This window comes from Kogia breviceps, chromosome 6 (genome assembly GCF_026419965.1).
Source record: "Kogia breviceps isolate mKogBre1 chromosome 6, mKogBre1 haplotype 1, whole genome shotgun sequence".
In the NCBI taxonomy this organism is placed as follows: Eukaryota; Metazoa; Chordata; class Mammalia; order Artiodactyla; family Physeteridae; genus Kogia; species Kogia breviceps.
In genome coordinates, this window is record NC_081315.1 from 118,190,906 (window position 1) to 118,210,569 (window position 19,664).

Genomic DNA, 19,664 nt, shown 5'->3' on the forward strand with positions numbered 1-19,664 from the left:
CAGTGGTTGAGAATCCACCTGTCAGTGCAGGGGACACATGTTTGAGCCCTGGTCCGGGAAGATCCCACATGCCGCGGAGCAACTGAGCCTGTGCGCCACAACTACTAAGCCTGAGCTCTGGAGGCCGCAAGCCACAACTACTGAGCCCATGTGCCACAACTACTGAGCCTGAGCTCTGGAGCCCATGAACCACAACTACTGAAGCCTGTGTGCCTAGAGCCCGTGCTCTGCAACAAGAGAAGCCACTGCAATGAGAGGCCCACTCCCGCAACTAGAGAAAGCCCGCACGCAGCAACAAAGACCCAACACAGCCAACAATAAATATATAAATAAATTTTTTTAAAAAAAGAAAGAAAGAGACACATAGGGTGTGGGACTTAGAAATGTTGGGCTGGGCTGGTATCCAAAGATATCTATTTGGAAGTCATCCACATCTGCGATGGTGATGGCTGAAGTCAGGAACCTGGATGAGGTGATCCAGGGGGGAATATTCTGAGGATCAGGGTAGAACCTAACTGAGGGAGGTATCACCATATAAGGGGGAGGTGAAAAACAAGCAGGAAAGAATAAGAAGAGACAACCAAAAGGTAAGAGGAAATCCAAGGAGTGTCATGGAAAAAAGGTCAAAGCAAAGAGTGGGTCGAGTGTCACCAAGCAATCAAGTCAGAAAAGTGCTGATAAAGAGTGTTCCATTGTGACCTGAAGTGGCCTTCGGGCTGCCTCCTCTGTACATAGTTCATTCATTTCTTCAAATATTTACTGAGGTCCCCTGGGTGCCAGGTGCTGTACAGATAAACCTCAAACCTCAAGGACAGCCTCATCCGACTTTGAGAGCATAGCAAAAGCATTACCATTTCCTTACAAATGTTACACTCTTTTAGATATGAACAGGAATTGAATTTGTATGCAAAGCACTGGGTGATATCGCACTAGGGCAAATGGTGAAAGGAGGTGGGGTGAGATGCTTTAGGAAGATAGGGCTTAGAGGATCACAGGAGTCTGAGATGAAAGTGGGGGTGGGAAGAAAAGGTGTGGCAGCATCACCTCCTCATCCTCTGACCTTTTATTTTGTTTAACCCTTGACTTAACTCCAACGTCTGCCTGGGGAGCAAAGTCCTATGCTGAAGAGAAGCAGTTATTTCCCAATATACTCTTTTGGTATTGAAAGAAGAAAATTAAGATAAGTGGGGCTTCCCTGGTGGCGCAGTGGTTGAGAGTCTGCCTGCCGATGCGGGGGACACGGGTTCGTGTCCCGGTCTGGGAGGATCCCACGTGCCGCGGAGCGGCTGGGCCCGTGAACCATGGCCGCTGAGCCTGCGCGTCCGGAGCCTGTGCTCCGCAACGGGAGAGGCCACAACAGTGAGAGGCCCGCGTACCGCAAAAAAAAAAAAAAAAAGAAAATTAAGATAAGAAAGAGTTAAACTCACCAAATTAAACTAAAATGTTTCTGGGCTCTGACTACACTTTTGAAACCTCCTCTTATAGTTATTTAGCATAGTTATTTTCTTTTTTTTTTTTAATAGAACAAGTCTTTGAGGGTTTTTTTTTTAATTACTCAAAAAAGCTTTATTTTTTTTAAGCTTTCTGACTCTGTGCTTGTACCTTTCACACTTTGACCAGGATTTTCTACTCCTCATTAAGGAAAGTGAGCTGGATCCTGTCACAGACCCATTTAGCACACGTGGACCCGCCACAGGCCCTGCTGACATGTTTTTTCACTTTAGGTAACCTCCTAAGAACTTTAGGTCTCATGGCATGAACTTCTCAGCACACATCACATACAGATTTTGGTGCTTTTCCCAACCTTCTTGGTATAAAAGCGAGTAGTTCTACTACCAGGGGTTCAAGAGAGGCTATTTTTGTTAGAGGCTGTATTGCATGATAGCCTACAATGGTGTGTCAAACTCAGGACCATGTTGAACGCCTCTAAACAGCATTCCTGGAAGGGCTTCCATTTCTTAGAATTACTCTGAAAACTTAACGTCTAAACCTCCAAAACAAGTTATTAGGAAGCCTGTTTTTATACTTTTAGAAACTTAGAACTGATACTATCCATACTTGAGCAGAGTAAAGCCTATGATTATTTCAGTTATCCATTCACTTGTTCAAGAAATACTGACTGAGTTCTTGCTAAAGATTCTAAGTGTCAAAAAAGATGAAGCCTACATTCCAGAGGCAGACAGAAACTAACTGGAGGCTCTATAGCGTATCTACAGGGATAGTGATATGTTTTCAGGTGCAAAATTAAAGCACAGCAAGTGGGCCAGGAGTGACAGGACTCTATCAGCTATGGTGGGCAGGGAAGGTCTCTTATATATTGAATAGAAATATATGAAAATAAAATAAATATTTGAAACAATTAGAATATATTTGACGGCACAACTGATATCTGGTTCCGACCCCCACAATATATTCCTTCCTTCAGGACTCCATCGCTGAGACCTACCAATTGTGAAACCCCATTTTAAGCACAGTGGAGAATAGGAGCATTACACCCCCTTCCTGCCCTCGGAGTCTACTAACTAGTAGTGACTATCACACATGAAAGAACACGGTCAGTCATAATAAAGTCATAAAAAGAATTGTGCTAAGAATTGTGCAGATGGAGGGATTACAAGGCTGTAAGAGATCATGACTTCTGGTAGGACTTCACACCACGGCAGGATAGGGAACAGGGGAGACTAGGAATGTGACATTCCAGAATGAAGGAACAGTGTGAAACATGGGCTAGACAGTGTTTATCCAGAGAGTGAGAATTATTCCAGTTTGGTAAATGTATTGGACATTTGAAAGTGAGGATGAAACCAAGCAGGACCCCATGGGGCCCTCCTGGGCACAAAAGCCTTACCGGGTCCCCTATTTCTTATTTGCAGGATAAAGGCTTCAGCCTCCTAGACCTTCCCTAAATTCCAAAGGGCAGAGCAAATGGCTACCAGTCAGGGAAATACGGAATGCAGAAACAAAGGAGGAACAATCAAGAAACTACAGTGCAACAATTAAAGCAGGATACTGATTCTATCTCAAGAGATATACATAACAATATCTTTGAGTTCTTCTGCAGGAACTAAGGCCTCGCCTCAGGTGGAAGACAGACAGTGACTTCAGGGCGAGCATAAGATTCCTAGACCACCCCCGTTACTTCGCCATCAGCCAATTATTAGAAAGTCACATACCCTGCATCCCTCCCCTCAAATTTTGCCTATAAAAACTCTTCTCCCCAAAACGTCAGGGAATTCAGATTTTTTTTGAGCACAAGCCACCTGTTCTCCTTGCTTAGCCCTGCAATAAACCTTCCTCTTTTCCAAACTGCAATGTTTGGGTTCGTTTCGCCTTACCGTGCATCGGGCACACAAACCTGCATTCAGTAACAGTGATGTGAGAAATAAGGCAGAAGAGGAAGTTTGGGGACAGAACTGAGCAGGGCCTTGAATTCCAGGCTAAACATATAAGGTCTTCCCTTTTTTTTTTTTTTTTTGTATTCATGAATAGACCAGGAAAATAGAACCCAGGACACTCCTTTATTATGTGGATATACAATTGGGTGAAAATGAGATAATCACCTTAAGGCTATCAAGGAAGTTACTGAAAAATAACCTGAGGATGCCAAACGAATGAGATGTTTGAACTTGACCAGAGTCCAGGTTACTTAGGACTCTTCAGCCACTGTGCTAAAAACTTGATGCAGATCTCTCCTTCAACAGTCACACCAGATACAGTAGGTGTGTGTACCACCCCTACCCGACAGGTGAGGAAGCTCAGCAAGGTGAAATAACTAACATGCCCAAGGCTGCATGACTAGTAAGCAGTGGTGTTCTGGGATCAAATTGGCCTCACTCCAAAGCCAAGGTCAACATCATGGAGGCCAAAAATTGTAACCGAATTAGCAAATCTGAGGAGTCAGAAACACATGTAATGAAGCTCAATATAAGCACAGTTTAGGGTAGCAGGGCAGTAGCCCAGGGAATAAGGGAAGGCACTGAAAATTAAAAATTTTAAAATGGATAAACTCAGCAGCAGATAAAGGCTTTATTGGAAAAGAAGCCAACCAGTGAAGGGACCACAGTAGAGCACTCTCTTCTCTTCCTGCCCCTTCCCCTCCTCTCCCTCCTCTTCTTGTAATCCACCTCAGTCAAGTTCACCTGGAAGAACCATAAAGTAATCCTCCTATCCTCAGCACAGGTCTGATCCCCACCAGGCACCAGAGACAATTTAATGTTTCGAGAAGATCCTCAAAGATGAGCAAAAGGTCAACATATTAGATCTGTTTAGAATTATCAAAGGAACCAGGAAGAGAGAAAGCGGACCATAATTTGGAATGAGGTTTTCAAAGAATTAACCTCTACCTTCATTAAACCACAAGAAGAACTTCAATTAGATGTAACTCAGTAAGCCTAGCTGAAAAATGAATTTTTCTTCTAAACTTGGATATGGGGCTAGGATATTAATCAATATATATTGATTAATGATAATATGTATGATTCAATCTGGGTTCATATGAAAGATAGTTATAGTGGGTTTCTTTTTTTTAAGTATAATTTCCACTTTATTGTCTTTCCAGGGAACAGTATTTCTTTAGTCTTTAAGGACTTAGCTCCTTACATGGGCTTTGGTGGAGGTCGTGGGGCAGCAACAGCAGGTCTAAATGGGGGTGGAGGTGTTTGGTCCTTCGGGGCTTCCCGAGAACGATTCCTGGCTACCTTGCTGTGAATTGCACAACTGATGCGGTAATGCAGTTTCACATACAGCTTGGAAAGCACATAGGAGTCGAAAACACTCACTTAGGAAATGTCCCTGAGGTCTGCGGCCTCTACGATGTTACGAATGATGAACGTCTTATCTTAATGGTCTTATGCTTGGGCATCAGGCACAGCTGGTACAGCGAATAGGCTGCATGTGACCGTGGCCCTTTTTGGCACGACCGTTATTCCTTCTTTTCTTGGTCATCTTGGAAGCGGAGGCGAAAGAGGCTATAGTGGGTTTCTTAAAGCAGTGATCACAGAGACTGCACATTCACAGACTGAGATGTACCCAATTCAGAAAATTTAGCTCCACATATTGTCTCATAGGACTCTAGATATTTGAAATTCTAAGTGTTATTTTGGTCTCAATTTTCTATATAAGTATCTCAAAATCCCATTTCACTTTTTGACAGGTCATGAATGCCCTCAGATGTTTCCTCTGGAGCTAGGAATCCTGCATTAGGAATAGACACATAACTATAATGCCTTGAGTTTCATATTTAAGTTCAATCGATTGTAAAGTCAAAGGCTGTGCTGATAGTTCTGGGTAGACTTCCCACAACAATATGTTTGTCTTTAACAAAATGTTTGCTTTATACTGAATGCCTTATTGAAGACATTAGGAATGTGCAAGTGAAATAGGAGGAAGGAAGCCAGGCACAACATTTAAAAGAATGACACAGCCACTGAGGATACGACATAAACTGGTTAGAACCGATTATGTCCAAGATTCAACTTCCAGTAGACCTTGAGCCTCACTATACACTCATAATACATTAGCATGCCAAATGACACACCCACAGGCACCATGACAGCTCCACCTTTGACCACAAAAGGTCAAAATGTGGGCAGTGGCCCAGTTCCTGGAAATCTCCACCTCTTCCCTAAAATTGTTGGAATAACCCTCCCACTCATTAGCCTATCAAATTACCCAGCCCATATTTCAAGGCCTCTCACCTTCTGAGATGGTCCACACTCTGTCTATGGAATGTGTTTCTCCCAGGGCCATTCTGGAACGTGTATCTCTCTAAATAAACACTTCTTACCTATCACTTTGTCTCTCACTGAGTTGTTTCCACGAGGAGACATAAAGAACCTAAGCTTCATTAAGTCTTGAGATCAGGTGTGTGATCTCAATGAAAAGACGGTGGGTTCAAGTCCCAGTCTGAGTTTTGGCTTGGTTCAAGTCCCAACCTGAGTTATGTGGTTTCATAAGTAGTAATAAGGAAAGTTTGTCCTGCCATAAACAAAGCTAGGACTGATTATACATGCCATTGACCGACAGATACACACACTCACCTAAATTAAGAGCAATCAGCACTTCCTCAAACTGAATGAAAGACTGGAGATGCAGTCTTACCCATCAGTTTGCAGCTTGGCACGCGGGATCTTAGTTCCCTGACCTTGGACACCAGGGAGACCAGGGATCAAACCTGTGACCCTTGCAGTGGAAGCACAGAGTATTAAACACTGGACCACCAGGGAGGTCCTGTGAATACTTTCTTATTTGCCCAGAGTAACTAATTCTGCAGGATCTGCCAGCTACCTCTAATTACACCAGTTTCACCCAATAACCACACCGAACTCTACTCTCTAAATAGTATTCTTTTATCCTCTGACTAGCTGACTAAAGGTCAACTGTACTTTTCTGAGTTTCGTATCACCTTTGGGTTTCAGTTTCTCAAATGTTAGTTCATTTGTAAAACTGCCGTTTGAGGCTAAATTAACAAAATTAGCAGCTAAATAACAACCACACCCTGTCTACCTATACCCTAATAGAGAGCACAGAGATAAAGCTGGGAGGGGATGGTAAAGAAAAGTTGGGAAGGGAGAAGAAACAGAGGTCTGAAAAGAACACCTTAGCAGAGAAACATCCGGTCTTTTGGGATTGTCATTTAAAGAGCTGTAGAACTCACATAAACGCAGAATTACACCCTTTCTTCCTTCTTGGCTGGAAGGCCAAGGGCTCCACGGTAATAAGTACACAGGTCAAAGTTAGGCAGGGAAAATAGTACCTTTGGAAATTTTATGGTCTGGCATTATATATAGGTCAAGAAAGATAATAAAAACTAATTTCTTTTTTTTCTTAGGAGACTGGAAATCAAGAGAACTTTGGGGTTAATATAAGTAAATTTTAGTTCCTTCCAGCACTCGAATTCAGTGATTCCTTGACTCTGAGTGTGGATTAAATCTACCTTGGTTGAGTATAAACCTGGGTTACTGGCTGGTTGCTTTTAGTGATTTTGCACTTTATGGCCACTTCCTCTTAAGAAGTTCACCATTGTGACTAATTTCTTTGGGGGGGAACTGGAAAGCAGAGGGCCAAGTCAATCCGAAATGGAGCAAACAAACTCACCTTCTGCTACCTGGTGAGGAGGACATCTTCACTATTGTTACTGAACCAAACTCGGGTCCACTTGCTTGTGTGCAGTAAAAACAATGTACTGGCACCTGGTTGTCGTGAAGGAAAGTGCAGCGTTTACTGTAAGCTGCCAGACGAGGAGCGCAGGGCAGCCAGCGCTCAAAAAGCCCGAGCTCCCCTTAGCTTTCAGCAAAGCACTTTTAAAGGCAAGGTGTGGGAGGAGCGTCCCAGGGTAAGCGATCAGCTGATCAGCACAGTTCTCTGATTGGTTGATGGTGAGGTAACAGGGCGGTGTCACAAGGGTTAATAACATCAATCCTTAGGCGCCAGTTGATTTGGGGGCTGCGTGCTCACGGTCATCAAGTAGTTAATTCCTTTCACTTGGTGGTGGTTTTAGCATCTGTAAAACAACTCAGGAAATGTGCCTCAGATACTATTTATCTAGGTACTTCAGAGCAGATCCGAAGCAGAGGGTATGGGGACGGGATCTGTCCCAGGAAGGCCCCATAGGGTTCTGCTCGGTTACACTATGAAGCATTAGCATCTTCCAAGGTTTTAGAAGATATTTTGACGTTACTGGAGATCTTCTTATATCCATGTCAGTTAAGCGTATGCTTCTAGTAAGTCTATCTAAATTTAAAAGGCAAAAGCTGATAGTCACTATTAATAGATCTCTTGTTTATTAATAGGATCTATTTTTAACCATATAATAATAATAGTAATGACACCATAAATTTATTTGGCACTTTGCAATTCACAAAACACTTTTACTAACATTACATAGATTCCTGCGGCAACCCACTCTGAGACAATAACAAAATTGTGGAAACAGCTGTTGGCAATGGGCTCACAGATGCCTGGAATTCCCAGGCAGCCAGCTGCATGTGTCCCCCATTTCATTAATTTCAAAATAACAAGACCATGCAGATTCATTTATATATTATGGCAGGTTTTAACTGTATGTCATGTATCATCTACCTTGTTCCTATGAGACAAAACGATTGCCTTTTACAGGTAAGAAAATGGAGGCTCTTCAAGGCTCTTAAGAAAAGAAGTTACTAATAAATGACTGAAAAATAGCAGACCTATGATTAGAGTGAGTCCCATTCTTTCCTCCATCCCACAGCTTCTGCCAAGTCATTATAGAAATGCACGGAGAGATTCTTATCCCTTGTTGCTTGGGTTTCTCAAGAGTGGTAACCCATTTTAGTAACACAGCATGCTCTGTAATTTACTTCTGACAAAGCTACTACTAGAAATTTGCTAGTAACTTACAATTTGGTAAAACATGACTAATAAAAAGCAATCAAAGAACAGCCTTCTCTTTCTTTACAGGCACATGGTTGCAAAGCAAGCTAGTTATATGTTTGTGGATTTGTGTCAATGATATATACAGCTCATTAATTCCACAAATACTTATTGGACACCTATTATCTGCCAGCCCCTATGTGAAGCGCTCGCTGTGTGCACAGTACTGAAAAAGATGGTCACCACCACGAGCCTCACAGAGCTTATTCTGTTGAATTGGGGAGAGACAGATGCGAATCCACAGATAAACAAAAATAACCCACTATGGTGTGAATTGAAAGAAAACAAAAGAATACCGGGAGAGACAAGGTTTGGAGGTGGGAAGCTCTTCTAGATGGAGAATGAGAGTATCTCAGTAGAGCTGGCACATCAACTGGGATCACAAAAATGAGAAAGAGCTGGCCTTTGAGAGAATGGAAGGACGTTCCAGGGAGAAGGAAATGCATACTGGAAAGTCTAAAAACTGGAGTTTAGTTCGTGTAAGCGGCTGAGAAACGGTCATTGCGTGGGTAGGACCAGGCAGGGTGGGGGACGGTTTGAGATAAGGATGAAGTCCTACAGCGTTCTTCAGTCCTTTACACTGCCTCGAGGCACCTGATCCCACAACCATCCGCCTTCAATCAACTACACTTAAACAACTGCCTTGTAATCCAGAAACTATCACAGATTAAGCAGATAAAACTAAAAATAGTATCAATAGATTCCCTAAACCAGGGATGCAAGTTTCCATCTTTTTAATGAAGGTTTGCAACAAGTTAAATCATTAATTATAGATACTGATATAGATACGTGGATGGATAGGTACAGATACATATCTCTAGTATTCTAGAAAAAAGCATTATCTCTCAAGGTGAGAGGGCAGGGAAACCTTAACTTGTAAATTTTAAGGAAAAAAGTGAGATTATGGGACTTCTTTTTGTGTGTATTTTTTAAATTAAGAAAATAAACAACAAAATGAAAAAAACCTTTTTGTCTTTATGAAAGCCTAGTTTTAAGAATTTCAGCTTGTTAAATTTAGGGAGCTTAAAAAAAGAAATCAAACTCAAGACTGTTCTCTGGACCTGAGCCTAATGCATTTTCATTTGAATGAGAACTGAATATACATTTTTATCCCCTTGGGGCTCTGGGCTGTCAATATTTTACTTTTCAGAGATGGGCAGACACCTATAGATAATCATGGTGACCTTGGGTAACATTTTCCCTTATTTAAATCTGTCTTCTTTCCAAAGTATTTTTTGCCTGTTAAACATGATTCCTTTTGGGGGGGGGGGAGGGCGGGACGGTGCGGCTTACAGATACGTTTTTAGAAAACAACGAGGCACATAAAATTTTTCCTTTTGCACTGATGCATCTGGACCTTTTCTCTTATATGTCTACTCTTTTGTCTCTTTTTGGAAGTGATTTGGAAGCAAAGAAGAGAATGGCTGTATAGTTGACCCAACTCTTTCTATTAACGGAGTGTTTTAACTTAGGATATTTAAGTGGAAGTGAACTTTGTTTGTCTAAGATTTTTTTCAGCTTCTTTAACTCTGGCCCCCTTCCCTAGTCACCTTCGGCTAAACCTGTCATTCGGCAGGTAGCAATCTCTAACATAACTGCAACAATCTCTAGTGTGGCTGAATTTTCATAGCAAAGAATCTCAGAATTTATCAATTGGTTACAAACTGTTTTGTCATACCTAAGTGTTCGATAGGGCTCTGTCCTGTCCCTTCCCTTCTGTGACAGAATACCTTACATAACCTGCCCTGTCATGTTAAGCACCCTTGGGGTTTGGTTCAGGTTGGTTCCATCCCTATACTCCTAGCATGTGGTAATTAGCTGTGACTCCCCTAATCCCTGGCTGCCGTAGATGGGGCTGAGTCACTAGCTCTTTCACTCAGTGAGTGCTTTCCCCACGTCCTTAATTCCCCACGCCATTCTGGAGACAGGGCTAGCATGTTTCTATAAGCCCCAAACTTGATTTTGCCTTTCACAGAAAGGTGGAGAAGTTGGGTGTTCCCCGCCCCGCCCTTTTCCTTTCCACAGGAAGATAAAGCCAGAGGAAGCCTGTATTGTCTTTATTTCTGCAATTACAAAGATCAGCTGCTTCTCGCCCCTCGTTTCTAAGTTTTTGTGGGCTCAAGTATCAAATCCCAACCAATCTCTACCACTTACTCTGCTAAAGGGCACAAACGTTGACTTTGAGGGTCTAGTTCTTTTTAATTTGGGGGGGGGGAATCATCTTTTGCCTTCAATTCTCAGCACTTTTTACTTGCAACAAAGAGACAATATTTTTGTGTTTGTGAATTCTTAAGGTTATCAACAGATATCCAAAGTCTTAGCAATATCTGAATGATACCGAGCAAATTCGTATTGCCCAAGTGCCTTCAGTGACTACTTGTTAACTGCAACCAAGGGTAATATTTTTTTAATGAATATCTTGAAGTCTTCAAGAAGTACCTAAGGTTTCAACAACCACGAATAATACTGTGCATAAAGATCACCTCTTGGACAACGAAAAAAATACTACAGTAAGCTCTTCCAGAATGACTTGTTTTTCTAATGTTTCTTAGTAACCTCTTTTATTATGATCTTAACAACTAGCAGGTAAAGGGACATTTAACAAAAACTTATCGAGAGTGTATAACAGCAATATCCTGCTCTTGGCCCGAAGAAGGCAAAGCCTTAGGCTCTTTATCTGCAAATGGTTTTCAACCAGTTGAAGAGCTTACAATTTAGACTGAACAAAATATTGACTTAAATAAGTTCGGTTATCCCAAAATTTACAGACTGTTAAAATGTTTGCTTTTTTTACAGCTCACCACCGCTATTCAAATTTCTCATTCACTCATGCTCATACCTCTTGGTTCTGGAAAAACTCAGTCCATGGTAACTGATTCACCCTGAGGCATGAATGAATGACTGACAGTTCTCATTTTTACTTCTTATTTTAAAAATTTTTTTTAAATAATTTTCTTTTATTTGGCTGCACTGCGGGGCATGCGGGATATTTTAGTTCCCTGACCAGGGACTGAACCTGTGTACCTTGCATTGGGAGTGTGGAGTCTTAACCACTGAACAGCCAGGGAAGTCCCTCATTTTTAATTCTTGAAAGCTGCATGGTTCTAAGCCCTGGGGGCATATTAGAATCAACTAGAGAGCTTTAAAAAAACACAGTATTTGAGAACTGCCTCCTAGAGAATCTGATTTGTCTGGAGTAAGGGACATTGGTATTTTGAAAAAGTTGCCCAGGTAACTCTAATATTCAGCCCCAGCACATATGAAGGATACTCACAATGCACCTGAAGAATACAACAGAAACAGCGTTTCCCTGGGACCACCTACTCCGAAAAGTGTCTATCAGATAATCAGAAGGAGGGCGGTGGAGGGAGTGGAAGATCTGAAGAAGCACTACTGATAATTTCCCAGGTGGAGGGCATTGGTCCTTATCTGGAGAGCCACTCTGATCCTTGTGGAAGTATTTGAATTCTACTAGTATAGTATTAAGTCATGTTTTATTAGTCTAAAAGAACCTTGTGATGCTTTGGAATTTCAGGCAAAATTCTTTACAAATATGAGAAATTCGGCTGGTGTGGGAGACTATACACTGAAACAGGAATGACTAGCGTACATTTAGATAGCATAGTCCTGCTGTAGTAGCTACACTTCCCAGCATTCCCATAAGCTGGCCCTGCACTGTCTGATCGTCTTCCTTTTGTCCACTTCTGAACTAGCAACATGCCCCCAAATGGCCCACATTTTTTTTACAGTGGTTCAACTACCAGCAACAGCAGCAGTGGCAAGAGGGCTGGGAAAGTGCCCTGTAAGCCACGATTGTCACCTGCCCGTGTCTGTCCCCTTATTACTGGTGGTACTATGGTCTCTTTCCAGCTTTTGTCAAATGCCAATGCCCTTTGTGTTCAATAGTCCAGTGGAGTTGGCAGACAACCAAAATGGAAACTTGATAAGATTAGAGAAGCACTTTCCTCTTTCCTCATTGGTGGGATGCCTCTTTTGTCATACAGATATCACAAAATGACTGATTCTGGAATGAGATCTCTTCTCTCTAATCGAAATAGAAATAGAAATAATTTCTCATGTTCAAAAGGATACTTCCTGCTTGAATTCTATAAAGAGGTATTATTGTTCCCATACTGACAGCTTTATTTAAAAAAACTTTTAAATCACAAAATAAGTTATCATATCCCCAGAATTACTATTTCTGCTATGGTAAGTGGGGAATGCACTTCTCAGTGGGTTGTGACATAGTAGTACAGAGTTGGCTACACTCACTTACCTGGGAAGTATTTCATCCCCTGAGAAAGAGTAAGTTGTTGTATGCAAATAGTTTAGACTGTTAGTTTAACTACTTTCTGCAAATTTCTTGCATGCGTGTTATATTTTTTTAAAAACATCACTGAGTGAAATGTGCTCCCACTTTATCATACTGATGTTATCATATCAGTTTACAGATGAGGAAATGGGCTTGGAGCTCAGAAGACCCAAGTAAATTGTAGCGGATGGTGCTGGAACTTGTCACGTGCTTCACTGTTGAGTTACCCTCTTCTTACTATTTCCCAGGCCTGTGTTTAACAGCATTGGAACTAGACTTCAAAAATCAAAATGCTTCTGATGCCCTTGTGTATGTGTTAAGAGTATTAACGGCATTCCTTATTTTATACTCCCGGTAAAATTGTCTGTATTTTTTTGTTTTTTCTTTTTAACAAAGTCCTCTGTCATGCACACAGTGAGAATACAGTAGTCTCCCCTTATCTGTGGTTTCACTTTCCACAGTTTCAGTTAACTGTGGTCAAAATATGTTTTTTCACCAAAATATTAAGTAGAAAATTCCAGAAATAGACAATTCAGAAGTTTTAAGTTGTGTGCACCATTCTGCTTAGTGTGATGGCGTTTCAGCGCCATCCTGGTCCACCTTGCACTGAATCCCCACCATCCACTTGGTCCACTCCTGACAGCCAACATCATGGTCATGGCTCCAGGGTCCAGGATCACCTGAAGCAGATACTCCTCCTTCTGACCTACTGTCAGAAGGTCAATACGGTAGTAGCCCAGGGCTACCTCACAATGCCTATATCATTCACTTCACTTCATCTCATCAAGTAGGCATTTTATCGTCTCACATCACCACAAGGGTGAGCACAGTACATTAAGATATTTGTGAGAGAGAGACCACATTCACATAACTTCTGTTACAGTATATTGTTATAACTGTTCTATTTTATTATTAGTCATTCTGGTAAATCTCTTAGTGTGCCTAATTTAGAAATTAAACTCTATCATAGGTATGTGTGTATAAGAAAAAACATAGTATATAGAGAGTTTGGTACTTTCTGCATTTTCAGGCATCTACTTGGAGCTTGGAACCTATCCCCTGCAGATGAGGTGGGACCACTGTAATTTTCCCACAAATGTGGCAGCACGTGATTGGCATTCCATTTCCCTCGAGAACTGGAACTTGAAAATGCATAAGACACATGGGTGGGTGGTCTGATGTCTGACTGCTGGCCCGTCTTCCAGCTGCAGAAATGTCATTGGTTTCTGGGATCTTTGCAGTCCAAGAACTTCATCTTGGACATCCTGCCCTTCATTAACTGTCAGTAATGTCTTGGGTTATAGGAATTTGCCTGACCTGTTAAACAGGATTTAACAGGGTTAATCTTGCTCCCATTCTAACTAGAATTTATGAACATTGCTTACATTCCCATCTATGCCTGTCTAAACTGTGGAATTACTGTCATTCGATGTAATCAGTCTACTCATCTGGTCTGCCTAAGAAATTTTTGGACACATAGTGAAATGAGTTAATAACCAGGGAGTTCAAATCTCCAACCGTAAGAATGAACCCTTGTTCTCTTTATAATCAAACTGGTCCTTCCTCCTTCACGTAGATCATGGCATTTTTCTCACTCATACTGAACAGGTAAAAGACATAATTACTGACTTCTAGTTAATTCTTTTGCTTTTTTTTTTTTTGAAGTTTTTTTTTTTTTTATGTGGACCATTTTTAAAGTCTTTATTGAATTTATTACAATGTTGCTTCTGTTTTATGTTTGATTTTTTGGCCGCAAGTCATGTGGGATCTTACCTCCCCAAGTAGGGATCGAACCCGCACCCGCTACACTGGAAGGCAAAGTCTTAACACCCGGACCGCCAGGGAAGTCCCTAATTCCTTCTCATATCACTTGACTGGGAGCTTTTTGGTTGTGTAGCCATTTTTTCCAGTTATCACCAACACTACAGCATACGAATTCTTCAATATAACTATTGTGGTTTTACCTTTTGAAAAGTTTATTAATTATACCAATGCTAAATCTTCTAAAAAATATTATCAATATTATGACTTGCTGATTCTCCTTCATACACATTCCCCTCCTCCTACACACAATGGCTTATCCCTTTGTCAAGTTCCTAGACCCTTAAATCTACCAGTTAAAAGCTAATTAATAACCTATCTCTGTACTATGTACCTAGCAAGTCAATAGTTATTGTAGGCTGGACCACAGTATTGTGTGAGGAATATCAAACTCCTAATCCCAGGATCTGATGAGGATACATCATTAAAAAACAAAACTAACAACCTCATTTGACATTGCTAGACATGGCATATCTCATCAATGTCAGCTCAAAAAATAGAAGTGAGATTTTCATGCAAACTAGACTCCAGTGCTGTTTTTCATTTATCTTTACAATAAATTTTTTTCTATAAATATAATACATTATGCAGTATAATATATTATGCAGTATAATATATATAATATATATTACATTATGCAGTATATAATATAATACATTATGCAGTATAATATATTGTATTATATAATACAAGTTTTCCAATTACTTCATTAGTTCCATTATTCCTTAATGGCAGTCCTGAAATCTGTGGATAAGGTCAAAAAATTTCATGCTCTGATTTCATATTTTGCATTTATAGAGTAAATTCAAACCAAGTTCAGAAGAAAGGGGCTGGGTTGTATAGAAATAACCCATCCCAAGAAATCTCAGCCATTTCGTAGGATGACTAAGAGATTTGCTACTCAAACGGTAGTGACAACCAGCATCCACAGAGCCATCTAAGATTAAGAATCAATATTTCTACAGGGCTTCCCTGGTGGCGCAGTGGTTGAGAGTCCGCGCCCCGGTCCGGGAAGATCCCACATGCCGTGGAGCGTCTGGGCCCGTGAGCCATGGCCGCTGAGCCTGCGCGTCCGGAGCCTGTGCTCCGTAACGGCAGAGGCCACAACAGTAAGAGGCCCGTGTACCGCAAAAAAAAAAAAAAAAATAATAATAATAATAATAATAAAAATATTTCTACAGACTGACTTCCTGAAAAAGGGTTCACTTTGATCAGGATTCCTTAGGCGATTTGGATGCACATTAAAGTTTGAACAACACTGTATTCGAAAATTTAGTTTTCCATCAAGAAAACAACAATAACAACAGGAACATAAGGTAAATGACTTTCATAGCACAGGAAGAGTGGTCTTGAAATAAATTTGGCAAGAGACTGACATAGCAACTTCAAAGGAAAAAAATACTTACTCTGTCATATAGGGGCATTCTCCGTGATCTGCTGGATACTAATAGTAATACACAGGATGCCAGTTTCTGTTACAGGTGAAATAACCCACAGAACGAGGTAGTTCCCTGCATTTTGATTCCAGCCCAATCCATAATCCCTATGGATTATTTACAAGAAATGGAGAGCCACAGGAAGTAGTTATGGATATTTCAGATACTGGAAAGGCAATCTTCCACTGTAAATTAATAAACTTGGCACGATGCTTACAGCATATACCTACAATATTTTACTGGCTTTAAAATCATACGTACTTAGTCCATTTCCAATTTTTTTTTGTGTGGTACTTGGGCCTCTCGCTGTTGTGGCCTCTCCCGTTGCGGAGCACAGGCTCCGGACGCGCAGGCTCAGCGGCCATGGCTCACGGGCCCAGCCGCTTGGCGGCATGTGGGATCTTCCCGGACCGGGGGCACGAACCCACGTCCCCTGCATCGGCAGGCGGACTCTCAACCACTGCGCCACGAGGGAAGCCCCATTTCCAATTTTTTGATGACGAACATGAACATTTTATATTAAAACCCTTTTTTCCCCAAGAGAACCGTATTACCCATCAGTGGGGTGATGGGCCCCTGAGAGTACAGATGACTTAAGAGGTCCTTCCTCAGGAGTAGGTGAGGCACTGGTCCCTCCAACCTTCCACCGTTCCTGATCTGCAGAAAGGATCTTAATGGCATATAATGAGCCAGGATGGATGCAGTTAGTGTCACCCCACTAGGTTGTTGCCCAGGAGTGACCATCGCCGACAAAAACACAATTTGCAGCTAAGTCTTTAAACAGATTCTCCTTGCTTTGAAGGACTGAACTAATTCCAAATGGAACAACTGCAATCACTACAAAGAGGATGTCTGCCAAGAAATACATCGGTAAAGATGGAAATTCCAGCACTTCAAAAGAGCTAATTTTAGAAGCCAGAACCCATCAATTGTTGAAACCTTTCTTATCTTGTCATCAGGCAGTTGCCTCTCTCCTTTTGGTCTGACTTGCTCTGTCACTTTCAACACAAGCTCCCAGGAGTGTGTTAAAATCCTCATCCTAGAAGGCTGGGGTTCATGCCAGCTGCAGGAGGAATTTGGTTGCGTTGCGGGGTGGGGGGGGGGGAGGGTGTCAAGGTGGAGGGGAAAGAGGTGATTGGGCAACAGACCAGGCAGACAGAAGAACAGGGAAGACACAGAAGAAAGCTGTGCAGGGTGGTTCCAACTAGACTCCAGTGCTGTTTTCCATTTATCTTTACATTGTTTCTATAAATATATATTACATTATCCTATTCTATATTATATTATTTACACACAAGATATAATACAAGTCTCCCAACTACTTCATTAGTTCAATTATTCGTTAATGGTACTCCTGAATCTGTGGATAAGGTAAAAAAATGTCACAGTCTGATTTCATGTTTTGTACTTATGGAGTAAATGCAAACCAGGTTCAGAAGGAAAGAGTTCTGTTTAGACCTAGGTAGAGAAATAATCCATCCCCCCCACATAAAGAGGGAACAAAGAGGGAAAACAAAACTGATCAAGAAAGGATCGTTTCCCAGCTACTCATTACCTACGCCCACCCCGCAAGGTGAGAAACTCAAATATACAGGATATCCAGGTAGAGGGAATCCCGGCCGGCAGCCACCTACTCAGACACTGATGAGAAAAATGTCACCAAGGCCATTCCCAAGCTGAGCAGTTTACCATAGTAAAGGCTTCTGATTTGGTTCTAGAAAAGAGGTGAATCAGTTTATCCACGTCTGTGATCACAAATCAAGACAAAGATGAGACAGAAAAAGACAATTACTAGAAACAGAAAAAGATTTTGGAATAAAACAGATATGGGTTTGAATTCTATCTGGACCACCTTCTGCTATTTCCCTGTTAAAGTATCTTCCTAAGACTAGACGTTTACCTGCCTGCATAGAAAAATTTCCACTTAGAAAAGACCTGTTATAAGCAGAAAAAACATGTTATAAGCACCCCCAAATTGATAAATGAATGTGTTCCCTATAGATTTTAGAGAGTTTAATACCTTCCTAATCATATTCTTAGTTGAATTCTTACTTTTTTCTTTAAACCAAGCACATAATGAAGCCAGTGAGCAACTGTGTTGTTAAAAAGTAAAAATCTGAGTGGAAACTGTTTCTTCTTTTCTGCGTTATATTCCACACCCTTCCAAAATAACCCTGAATATACATGCATTCAAGTTCATACAACATTCTCATTGCCTGAATTGCCAAACTTAGACATACAGGCAGCAAAAATTAAACTCATAAATTTTGTGTTCTTTGCTTATATAGATTGATCTAGATTTGTTTTTGATGATTCTCCATAAATATCCAAACATCCTGGCAATTTCCATATTAATGTATGTCACTATATTGTCTGGCAAAAGGAAATCTCTTACTCATCACCCGTCAATAGCCAATTTCTAAAACTGATGATTTCTCAACAATAAGGAAAGTTAAGCAAATATTTTCAAAATTCCTCCAATTTGTATTTTAAAAAGCTAAAAATGTTTAAAAATTTTAAAAAGCAGAATGCTTGAAACATTCTTGACATGATTTAAATGACTTTAGATACTAATTCACTGTATGATCCTTCCATTTTTATACTTTAATCTTATTATTTGGTAATAATATATTTTAAAAATAAAAATATATCTTTAAAATGAAACTAAAATTCTTAGCTGAATTTCTATACCTCTTATTTGCATAAGTTCCACATGAAAAGCGATTTTGAGGCCTTCTAATACTATTATTATAGTAATGAGTCACCAATGAGACCAGTATTTGGGTGTGAATGATAAGACAGGTGCTTGGGTTTGTCAGAAGATTTATATGTAAATATTTACCAAAAGGTTTTACTAATTAGAGCAATAATGAGATTTGAAATGCTTTCCCATCCCTAAGAGCCAGTGCTCTTGGGTCATAAAGAAGTCAAGAAGGCAACCTAGTGTCATAATTAAGAGGAGAGACTTTGGAATGAGAGATCCTGGACTTAATACTTGCTTCTGCCACTTAGTAGCTGTACAGTTTTTGGCAAATTACTTAATTTCTTCGTTTCTCAGTTTCCTCATCAGTAAAAAGGAAATAATGAGCGCTTAGCTGCCTAGGAGTATTGTGAAGATTAACTTAATGGCTTGTGCTGGCTGCATTTAGTAATCAGCGAATGAATATTAATCTTATTAGAGAAGTTGTAGCAGTCAGCAATAAGAAGTCATTACCTGAAAATATGAACATCTCTAAATTCTAAACTGTATAGAAATCCTAGGGGTAAAAGGGAGGTTCATCTAATAACTGATTACAGTAAAATGAATATTCATATGAGAAGTATTCGATTCTAAATAGTGTACTCTTATTGATTTGGCTCTTGGCACTCCAACACCCCCCCAAAAAATATCTTTACAGCTTCATACTCTTCGGATTGCTATAATTAGAAACAGTTGTCCTTAGAGACTACCGAAAGGTCACATCTTACATCATCGCAATCCTGGTATGGACCTTTCTCTTTGCAGATCTTTAACTGAAGATACCATCAAAGAGGAAACTGCTGAGAAAAAAACTCATCTGTCCCAACGGAATCTCATCAGTTATTTCCCTGGCATTATTTTACAGGTGCTATTGTCTCATTATTATGGTTATAAAACCTTTACCTGCCTAAACCTTTCCTCTCTACCACCTGGTTCAGGATCTACC

The 19,664-nt window shown here is 40.7% G+C and overlaps 1 protein-coding gene and 2 pseudogenes across 6 annotated transcripts in view; all 3 read right to left on the minus strand.

The window, feature by feature from the left end:
* ELOVL6 (ELOVL fatty acid elongase 6) overlaps positions 1-19,664 on the minus strand; it is a 365,824-nt gene that overhangs the window by 82,301 nt on the left and 263,859 nt on the right. The gene's annotated exons all lie outside the window — the stretch shown is intronic.
* On the minus strand, positions 1,576-1,924 carry LOC131758253 (large ribosomal subunit protein eL34-like; annotated as a pseudogene).
* On the minus strand, positions 4,596-4,947 carry LOC131758251 (small ribosomal subunit protein eS26 pseudogene; annotated as a pseudogene).